The sequence below is a fragment of the Sinocyclocheilus anshuiensis genome, unplaced genomic scaffold (genome assembly GCF_001515605.1).
Source record: "Sinocyclocheilus anshuiensis isolate Anshui unplaced genomic scaffold, SAMN03320099.WGS_v1.1 scaffold2270, whole genome shotgun sequence".
Lineage (NCBI taxonomy): Eukaryota > Metazoa > Chordata > Actinopteri > Cypriniformes > Cyprinidae > Sinocyclocheilus > Sinocyclocheilus anshuiensis.
This window is the reverse complement of record NW_015557055.1, coordinates 84456-96046: the sequence shown is the minus strand read 5'-3', so window position 1 is coordinate 96046 and position 11591 is coordinate 84456. Positions and strand designations below refer to the sequence as shown.

The 11591-nt window shown below is 34.6% G+C and overlaps 1 pseudogene; it reads right to left on the bottom strand.

Moving 5' to 3' along the window:
• The window catches only part of LOC107676410 (disks large homolog 5-like), a 39668-nt pseudogene that overhangs the window by 15580 nt on the left and 12497 nt on the right, over nt 1-11591 (bottom strand).

The window sequence follows — 11591 nt, the reverse complement described above, 5'->3', positions numbered from 1 at the left end:
ATGAGTCGCTGCGTTTGGGCGGGTCGGGCGGGATCTGCGGCGCCGCCTCAATCCAGGAGCTCTGCAGGGAATGTTTGGGCATCTGGGACAAACTAAGGTAGTCCAGCTTGGAGGGCGTCTCCGGCCGTTTGAACATGTCTGCGTCGAATATCGACTTCCGCTTTTTTGGGGTCTTAAAAATAGAGAGCGGTGGGATGCTCTCGGCTGTTGTCATAGCAACCGCTACCATTTTGGGCCAAGTGCCGCCGCTTTGTTTCTGCGGGATGCACCGTCTCTCCTGACTCATCTCCATGGTGATGCAGTCGCCGGGGGAAACGGGGTGAAAGGTGAGGGCTCGTTTGGAGGTGGGATGCGGGCAGCAGATCTCATGATACGGCTCTGAGCGATACAGTGTCCCGCGCTGACCGCGCTCGCTCTCCACGTCACGCGTGGGGCTGTACATGTCTTTATGGGTGGGCTGCTTCCTGCAGGGCCGCAGGTGATCCGCTGACGAGTTTCGTTCACAGTCACGCTGGCTCTCAGCGATACTCTGACCCGACAGACTCTGTGGAAAGAACTGGGATACGGAAAAGCATACGGAAGTGAGTACGCTGATTGAATTCCTCTCATAAAAAAGGAGGTAAATAATCAATAATGATCAATAATGTCTCACCTTTAGGAGGGAAAGAGAAACCGAGTCTCTGCAGCTCCGCAGGAGGCTCTCGCATTCGCTCACTGATTTATTATCCAGTGAAATCCCATTTATCTGCCAGAGAAAATTAAAAAACAGATATACTCGAAACACAGCATGACATATTCATTTACCTCAAAGATCTCACTCTGTATTGCCTGTATTTACTCTAATACATGCAAATCAACCTCTGCTCTATCGACTAATCAGATCCTCCCAATTTAAGAGTGCGGCCCACTTTTTAAGCAGTTTGGGATCTATTTGTATTTTTCTCATACCTGCTCTCCATAGGCATTTCAAAACTTTATTTAAGGCAGTGAACCAAACATTTAGCTCTGACATGAACATTACAAACTATGATTTGAAGGGGAAAAAAGTATATGGCATGAATACAAGGCAGAAATCTTTGTACTTTAATTGTTTCTGTACATAAAAAGATTGTGTACTTAAATTCTTCAATGAGTGAACACATCCTATGAAGCACCATGAAAAATAATGGTAAACAAAGCAGGCAAGTGATCAAAATTACAAAAAAAGGAAAACATGCTTTCCCTCATAATAATAATAATAATAATGATGATGATAATGATGAGGGAAAACAATAATAGTAATAATAATAATTATTATTATTATTATTATGCAAATTATTTTGTTATTTAAATAAAAATTGAACAAATCAATAAAGAAATATATTACTGTTGTAGCAATACATAAGTATATATAATTTACTAATATAATATAATACTTATTAAAAATAATATTGTTATTCATTATTTAAATTATATAACTTAATCAAATCAATAAAAAGCATCTTACTATTACAATGCTGTTGTATTGTAAAATAAAAAAGTATTTAATAATAATAATAATTATTATTATTATTATAATTATTAAATACTTTCTTTTTTTATTTGAAAGTAAAGAAATTAAGACCATAAATTAAGCCATAAACAGTAGTATTGTAATTTTACTGTTGTTTAGTAAAATAATAATAATAATAATTAATTTCTTATTAATTATTGTCTTAATTTCTTTACTTTCAAATGTTAAACCATAGAGCCTTTATTTTGGCAGAAAACTGCTGGGAGACATTATAGCTTTATTCATCAACAGATTTATAAATAATTCTCATTACAAATTTGGGAAGATGGTTAGAAAAATTCAATATGTTTATTTTAAAATCCATTTGAAAATGCTGCAGTTTTTTCCTCTGATTTACTAATTCACCTGGGTCATACTTTAGGTCGAATAATACGTAAATATGTATAAGAACTGAAAAAAAAAAAATCACATTCCTGATAAAACTATTCAAAATAAGTCGTTATTTATATATGTGACCCTGGAGCACAAAACCAGTCATACGGGTAAATTTTTTTGAAATTGTGATTTATAAGCTTTCCATTGATGTATGGTTTGTTAGGATAGGACAATATTTGGTCGAGATACAACTATTTGAAAATCTGGAATCTGAGGGTGCAAAAAAATCGAAATATTGAGAAAATCATCTTTAAAGTTGTCCAAATGAAGTTCTTAGCAATGTATATTACTAATCAAAAATTACGTTTTGATATATTTATGGTAGGAAATTTACAAAATATCTTCATGGAACATGATCTTTACTTAATATCCTAATGATTTTTGGCATAAAAGAAAAATCTATAATTTTGACCCATACAATGTATTGTTGGCTATTGCTACAAATATACCCCAGCGACTTAAGACTGCTTTTGTGCTCCAGGGACACATATATAGAAAAAAAATGTAAGTTTAGAGAAAAAAGTCGTTTTACTCAAATAGTTTGAGAGTGTAGGGAGAATCGGTTGCATCATTTGCAACACGTCACTATCAGCCAATCAGAAACTCCTGGAGAACTGGTGCTGATGCAAAGAAAAGCACACGAGTCGACTCACATTGAGAACCCGATCGCCGGGACACACTGAACCATCTCTGGCCGCGGGACTGCCTGGAGAAACAGACGACACAAACACGCCGCTCTCCAACCCAACACCACAATCTGAAAGACAGACAGAGAGATAGAGAGAGAGAGAGAGATGTATAACAGAGATGAGGATCTGCTGGACGTCCAGAAAGACAAAGACCCTCGATCTGACCTTTATGTCCCGCCAGCGTCAGATGAACAGAAGTGACCATCCGTCCTCCCAGAGACTTCCTCCTGCGCACCACCATATTGATGACTCCGCCCCCGCTGAACACCGCCTTTATGACCTGCTTCCTGTCCTTATTGGCCAGATCCACGTCATTTATCTTCAACAACCAATCATTCACCCGCCCTTATGACCTGCTTCCTGTCCTTATTGGCCAGATCCACGTCATTTATCTTCAACAACCAATCATTCACTCTGCCGTAAGAATAAACACTGGTTAGAATCGCACATGAGTGTTTCACAGGAGACACTGAAAGCCGAGTCCGCCTACCTCAACCTGCCCTCCGCAATACTTCCTTTGTCCACCTTGCTCACGAATATCCCATAATCCCCGGGTAGATACGGGTCGCTCACACCCTCGGCGATATCAAAACCCAAAGCGCTCAAATCCATGTCGTCCTGTACGTCAGATCAGAGACGGTGAGGTATTGAACTGTTGAATTTGGAGGTTCGTCACAGCTGTGATGACTCGATTACGTACCGTACTCCTCTCAAACTCCACCATCTCCGTCTCCCACTCCAGAGAGTCCGTATCGATCGCAGAGTCGTGAGAATTGTGGGCCATCAGCTGGCGAAAACACGCCTCCTTCTCCAGCTGCTCCTCCATGCATTCCCTGAGCACACATTTACTTCATTTACCTCAACCTGATCACTCAGCGGCTCTGAGACGGATTCATGATTAATTCTTTAAAAGAATCAGAGTCATTTGTTTGGGAATCAAACTACTTTGATCACACTTGTTAGTTTCTTTTGCCATGGTGTTGTAGAATTAGAAGGAAACTTTGAGAATCCCAATTTGTCAAATATAGTCAGAACATTTAGACTAAATTCAACTAACTAAACCAAAAAATAACTGAAAGATCATTTTTTTAAAAAACAGGCGTGTGATCAAAATGACAAAAATTAAGGGAAACGTGTTTTTAATTATACAATAATAATAATTTAAATTATAATTTTTTTTATCAAGAAATATTACTATTGCAATAATACTGTTGTATTGAAAAATGAACAAGTATTTAATAATAATAATAATAAATAACAACACAACATTTAGACTAAATTCATCTAACTAAACCAAAAACACTTTAATTTAATTTAAAGCATAGTGATAAACAGCAGTATTTAAATTAATATTTATTTTGTTAATTTAATTAATATTGAATATAACTAAATAACTAATAATAATATTTTGTGTGTGTGTGCGTGTATATATATATATATATAAAACTAAAGAAATATTATTTGTTGAAATATTTTTAACTAAACAAACAAAATAATTTTTTATACTTATATTTATATATTTACAAAATTATTACAGTAGTCAACATTTGAAGACTTCAAATGTTGACTACTGTATATACTTATTATTTACATATGTATTAGTTATTTAGATTCATATTTAATTTAATATTTAGTTATTTAGTTAATTTATGTTTTAGTGTATTAATGAATGCGCTGCAGGAAACTTTCTCCGAGTATTCACGAATCATTAGCAGAACCGAACATCTGCTAGCTGCACTGATGTGATCGTGTGTGTTTGGAGACTCACTTGAGCTCCTTCAGTTCCCGCACCGCGTCGTTCTTCTGTTTGCGCAGGTCGTCCAGGTTTCTCAGAGCGTCTGCGAGATCGCTCACGGCTCGGTCCCTCTCACGACGCAGGTTATCACACAACGTCCTGATACATACACACAGTAAATATACAGCTTCTGTTCTTTGGACTTTATGAACACTAGTGGCCCTGCTTTATGGAGCTAAAATAGTCTCACAATTAATGCATTTACATATGTAAGATAATTCAATGTGTAAGATAATTCTCATTCACAAAATACAATTTGCCAATCCTCAACAAACATTTTTTTGTGAATGAGCTCACACATTTGACAATCACACTTTATATATTATTTTATATATTAATAATTCAATATATGAATTAATGTATTCACATAATATTTAAAAAAATATTCATTTTGAGAACATTTTAAAATTATGTTTACATCTTTTATTAATATGAATCTCGGGTTCAAAAATGAAAAATGAATTGATTTTCAGGGGGGGTTTAACAATTATGAGGACATATTTCTTCATATGATGCATATTTGACATTACACTCTTGAACTGATGTGGGCCAAAGACGAGACGTTTGGTCTTTGCATCAAATTAGATTTACAAAAGTGATTTTATATACACAGAAATCATATTAAATGCAAGTGAAGTGTCCACTTCAATGTTTCAAAAACTTTTGTGAAAATAAAATATCAAAATATGGGTGAAATAATGTTCCATTGTCATTCAATGTAACATATATTTATGTAAAAATGAAACTACATACTTATTCTGACCTGTACTTATTAAAATACAGAAAATAAAATGTGATCATTTTAATTTTGTATATTTATATATATATATATATATATTAATTAAAATAATAATTAAAAATCATTAAAAATTTCTTGCTGTCAAATGGGTCAAATCTAGTGGTTTGAAGGATAGTGACAGATTGGTAATGATTTAAAATTACAATCAATTAATAATTTAAGGGCTGAACTGTGATCTGTGAATCTAATGATTCTTGTTCCAAATATGCCTGACAACATTTTTTTGGTACATAAACTATTGTTTTTGTTTGCTTAGAAAAATAAAATTAAACAGAACACATTCTAATATACATTAAAAAAAAAAAGCTGTATTAAACTTTTGTTTTGATGCTGGTCTTTGACTCGTGTATGTCAGAATGAGAGGTGTAAGAGGATGTTGTCATTGCACCGTATGCTCTCTCTCTCTGCCACGATCTTGTCTCTCTCCTGGAAGGCCCAGTCTCTGCGGCATTTGGCCACCTCTGCCTCCTGCACAGACTCCTGGAGCTCCTCCGAAACGGCCTCGCACTGCTTTCTCAGGACCTCCAGCTCCTTACTGACACGCTCCATGTCCAGCGTCGCGCTGTCCTGCTTCTGCAGGGAGACAAATCTGATTAAACAAGACCCCTGATGAACATATGTAAGTCTGGGTTTAAGTCAGTCTGACTCAGTGCACCTGTCTGGCCTGATAATACTCCCTCAGGAGCTGGTCTCTCTGGATGATGGCCTCTGTTCGCTCTTTACGGGCCACGTCGCGCTCCTCTCGCACCATCTCAATGTCCTTACAGGCCTGGCTCAGCTCTTTCTGCGTCTCGGCCTTATCCTGCACCTCGTGACAGTATTTCTCCAGCAGCTCGGTCTTCTCCCGGATCGCCCGGTCCCGGTCCAACAGAGCCGAGTTCAGCTCCTGCACACACAATGCAACATACGTCACACCACCAGTAATTCTGCATGACAAAGAGGCAGTGCCTAAATAACCCTAAATATGAGCAACAGTGATTATTGCCTGAGCAAAATACACTGTGGTATTATCCACCTCATTTTTCCTGTAAGTGCTTCCTCTGTCATCCACTTCCAGCTATTTTTAGCTGTACAAAACCGTTCGTTTTGCTGCTCGATATTGTAAACTGGTGTGTCTTACCATATTATTTTAATGTATTGCTTTAATTATAAACACACTGGTTTTTACTGCAAATAGTTTTACTGTTTACTGCACTTTGTTATTATTCTCGATATTTCCCTACAGCGCATGAATCGGAAGTCTCGCACATTCACAGAAAACAGCTTACTTACATATTGAAAAATAAGGTGGATATAATTTGATCAAACTAGCATATATAGACGCAGTAAGTAGAAAAAAAATAGCCTACTAATAATTCAGTGTCAAATTTTTTTTTTAAAATATAAATAGCATGATTTAAATAAATATTTGTTTAGTTAATTTAATTAATATTAAAACTAAATAACTTAATATTAAATGTGTACATCATTATCTTTATATTTGCAATGTTATACAAATATTTATACATGTATTAGTTATTTAGATTATGATTTAAAAATTGAATTTATTTGACATTTGAACATTTAGATTAATACTGAGATATATTAAATTTGTTAGTTAATAATTAAAAAAAAAAAAAATTATAAATGGCATAATTTAAATAAATATTTATTAAGATAATTATATATATATAATTAATGAAATAATAGTAAAATGCACTAAATTAAATATTTAAATATCTACAAATGTATTTTTAGATTTACAATATTATTATGCATTTTTATTTACATATTTATTTAAATATGAATTCGTTGTCTAGATTAATATTTAAATAGTTTTAAATAAGTTATATAGTTAATACATTTTTTTTAATTATTTAAAAAAGATTACATAAATGACACACATTGACTTCTAGGATCACTTCTGAATGATGATTCAAATGCATGTGTGAATCTTTTGAATCTTTTAAATGAATCTTCTGAATGAACAGTTAAAATGAGTGTGTTTGACCTGTCTAAGAGCCTCGATCTCCTCGCTGGTGACCCTCCTCTCGCTAGACGTGTTCTTGAGTTTGGCTTCGGCCGCCTCCAGTCCGGTGTGCAGTTTATCCACCTCCTTGATGACCTGATCTCTCTCGCTCATGATCAGTCTATATTCGTTTAGCACAGAGTCTCTCTCCTCCTTCAGCTTCTCGCCGTCTTTCACCGCCTTCAGCTGCAGGGTCTTATAGCGTGTGTTCTCCATCTGCAGTCGATCGGTTTCTCTCTGCAGCTCCTCGTTCTGAGCGGACGCCTTATTCAGCTCCTGCTGGAGACTCTCGAACCTGAAAGAGACCGAGATTTCCTCCAAACAGAACTGAAACCTCTTGAATGACTGACTTATTTCAATTTCACAAAGAAACGTGCAGCATTTTGTCCAAACAATAATAAAAGGACGCATTTTTATTTATAATTTGTCTTAAATCTCATTTAGTAAAAAAAAATAAAATAATCATGAATCGAATCGTGAAATCAAAATCGTGAATTGAATCGAATCGTGAGTTGAGTGAATCGTTGCATCCCTACTGATCGGGGCAGTGAGATGAGTACCTCCTGACGGAGCCGCTGTACTGCTGCTGGAAGTGCATCACCGAGTCTCTCTGCTGTTTCTGCAGACGCCGGTTCTCCTCCTCCATCTGCTCCAGGCGGCTCAGATCGGCGTTGTGACTCGACGCTTTCTCGTTGTATCGTTTCCTCAGGGCGTCATACTCTTTCTTCATCCCCTCCAGCTTGTTTAAGGCCATGTCGTAAAGTTTATTCAGCAGGTCGGAGGAGCCGTTCTCCCTCATGACCTACAGAGAGAAATAAAACACCTTCAGCTCAGGTCAAACTGAATCCATGAGTAAATCTGCCCGAGAGAGAGCAGCATCACACCAGCTGATGGTGCCACTGAGTCACATCTGCTCACACAGAGGTCAGATGCGCCTGCAGAAACCCAGAGAATCATCAAATCAAACACGGACAGCATTTGACTTCTAAAATATAAATAGATCATTCAGAAGAAAATAATATAAACATCATCATTTGAGTGGATTGTAACAATGATTCTACTGGTAATATTATTTTCGCTCTGTCATTTCAGAGGTTTTGAAGATTACACTTAAAATGACATTTCAATGGAAGATCAAGAATATAGCAGTGTTATTTTTGTATTATTTATATACTATTAGAGTTTTTATTAATATTTTGCTATTACCTTTTATTTATACTATTACCTATTTATTAATTATGTAAACTATTTAGGTTTCATTTATTTATTTTTTTTATTTCAGTTTTAGTTATTTCCATTAAGTAATTTTAATGCTTCAACTTACATTTATTAGTTGCATTTATATATTACATAATAATATTTATATATTTCTTTAAAAATGTATTAGTTATTTGGATTAATAGTTAAATATTGAATTCGTTTTTAATAAGTTTAGTTATTATTCATTTTTTTATTATTAAAAAAAGTTTTCTTTTTTTTATTCAAATATTACCATTGAGTTTTCATTCATTTTTATTCAGGTTTATTCATTTATTTCCATATTTTAAGTTTAGTGATTCAACTTAAACGTATCAGTAAACTCTCCATTTTTCATTTGTTTTTTAGTTCAAAACTCTTAATAGTTTTAGTTTTGTATTATTTATATAAGAATATTATTATTAATATTTTGAATTAGCATTTAGATTTTCAGTTCTCATTTAAATTTGTTATCATTTTATTAGGTGCTTTTGACATTTTTTATATATTTTATTCCCAAATATTACTACTTAGGTTTTACTTTATTTATTTTTTTTACTTTTAGTTCCACTGAAGTTATTATTATTATTTATTTCACCTTAATGTCAATTAACAAAAATGTTTCTTAAGGTTTTAGTTAATGATAATAATAACTATTATTATTGGTTGCATAACTTGCATTCAGATGTTTTTGTGTCTGAGAGTAATTTGGCTAAAGAAGCCCTGTGAAGCCTGATATTTCTGTGCGGTGGTGTTTATGTACCACTGGCACAAAGAGGGAGAGATTAAATCTATTTTATTAAATATTAAAATATGATTCTAATTAAGCAATTTAAACACTGTAGAGAATACTGTATCTTAGATATCAGCTGAATATGATATTTATTCTAGTTACTGAACTATGTAAGTCAGCAGGGCTGGACAATATATCGAAAATATGAACAAGATATTCTCTGGTGATATTTTCATACTTTAATGCGCTTTTTATTTGGGTATAAAATTTATGACAGCGTCACAAAAGTAAGAATTTAATAGCATCTGTTATCTAAATTTTAATAGTTAAACTGCTTTTGTGTTTGCAAGTTCAATTTACTTTTGTGAATTAGTTCAAACGATCCACTTTAAATGAATTAATTTAAAACACAGACAAACTGAAACGGTGATCTTTAAGTCTCTGCATGCCATTTTTAAAAATATACATTTATGTAAATTAAATTTAGATACATATTGTTGTTTATTACAGTTATATTGATGCATATAAATATATATATTTTTATACAAATATTTTTAAAATGTTTAAGAAAAACACATTTTTTAAAATATTTTTTTACATATATTTTTTTAATTCATTAACTATAGTGATTAGATTATTCCCCAAAATGCCTCATTATTCATGGAATAAAGCATGAACTGATACATCTGTACAGTCGGTGGGAGCCTAATGGTTCTGGATCTGGGATGCAAAGACAGAGGTTGAAGGTTAAATTCCTGAGCAAGACACTAAACCTCATCACGCTCCTCAGAGTTGTGTGTGCATGTGGCATTGGTACCTGTTGCTGCTGCAGGCGCATGTCTGCCACCTCGCGCTGGTCGCTGTCATGGATCCGGCGCAGCTCGTCGCAGGTCTGCTGCAGCTGTGAGTGCTGCTGCAGGAGCTGCGAGTAGTTCTGCTTCATGGCCTCCATCTCGTCCCGCAGCTGAGTCTGTTCGCCAAACACACGCCCGTGAAGAGTGCTGAGAGACGCAGAGAGACAAAGATGCGTTACTGCATCAGTGAACAGAACAACTAATTAAGCTCAGTTAAATGTGCCAGATAAAATCATGACAATGGAAAAGACTTTACAGAATAAAAATTTGCTGAAAATTAACTTGCTCTGCAGTGAATGGGTGCCGTCAGAATTAGAGTCCAAATAGCTGATAAAAACATCACAATAATCCACATTGTGATGTTTTTATCAGCTGTTTGGACTCTCATTCTGACGGCACCCATTCACTGCAGAGCATCCATTGCTGAGACACTGATGCAGTGCTACATTTCTACAAATCTGATGAAGAAACAAACTCATCCTAATCTTGGATGACCTGAGGGTGAATACATTTTCAGCAAATATAAATTTTTGGGTGAAATATTCTAAGGCCAAGGTCATGGGTTCAGTTCCCAGGGAACACATACATAACTGTTCGGCTTGTCATTTGTGAATGCTCAACACAGCAGGAGATTCAATTCAATATATCAGTAATTTCAAATTACACTGAGGGGAAAGTGAATTAAACTAAAGCAGTGGGTAATCTCAGACGAAGATGGACATCTCTTATCTGTGCTGTGTGTTTGCTTCACCACCAGATGTTACCCTGACTCACGGCAGCCAATCAGAGCCTTCCACATCACGCTAATGAGCACATAATGCTGTGGGCCGATCCTCTCATATACAAACCCTCCGGTTACCCACCTCTACAGCAGCACAGACAGCGTCTGGTGTTTGTTGAGTTGAAGGAAGTAGAGTTCAAATTAACAATAATGGACACATTTAGTGGTTGATCAATAATTTTTTTAAGGCCAATGTCGATATCTTATAGAGCAGGGTGGCTGATGGCCAATATAAAGCCAATATATATGATATTACACCATTTAATTTAAATACCATGAATAACAATTGCTGCAATGAAATTGTAATTTATTGTGTGTGTGTGTGTATATATATATATATATATATTTGTTTATAAAATATTTTATATATATTTAATTTATATTAATATATAATAATTAATATTAATATTATTGATAATTAATAATTAGTAATACTATAAAATAACTTAAATAGACAGAGTTATGTTTTAGCAACTTATTCTATAATATTATTATTATTATTTTTCACAAATAAAGCAACAAATATGAATAAAAAGCACAGAATCATATTTTCAAAATATTACTACTGTCAAAATAAAAGCTGTTTCCAACACTCAGCCAAACTCATAAACTCATCAGCCGATGCAGGTAATTTAAATATATAAAATCTCAGCCGATATATCGGTCGACTACTAGACATGTTATGAGTTTCTATATGGTTAGAACAAATTGCCCTCATAAAAGTTAAAAATGCCCTTGATAATCAACTCTAGGTGGAAATAGACAGGGT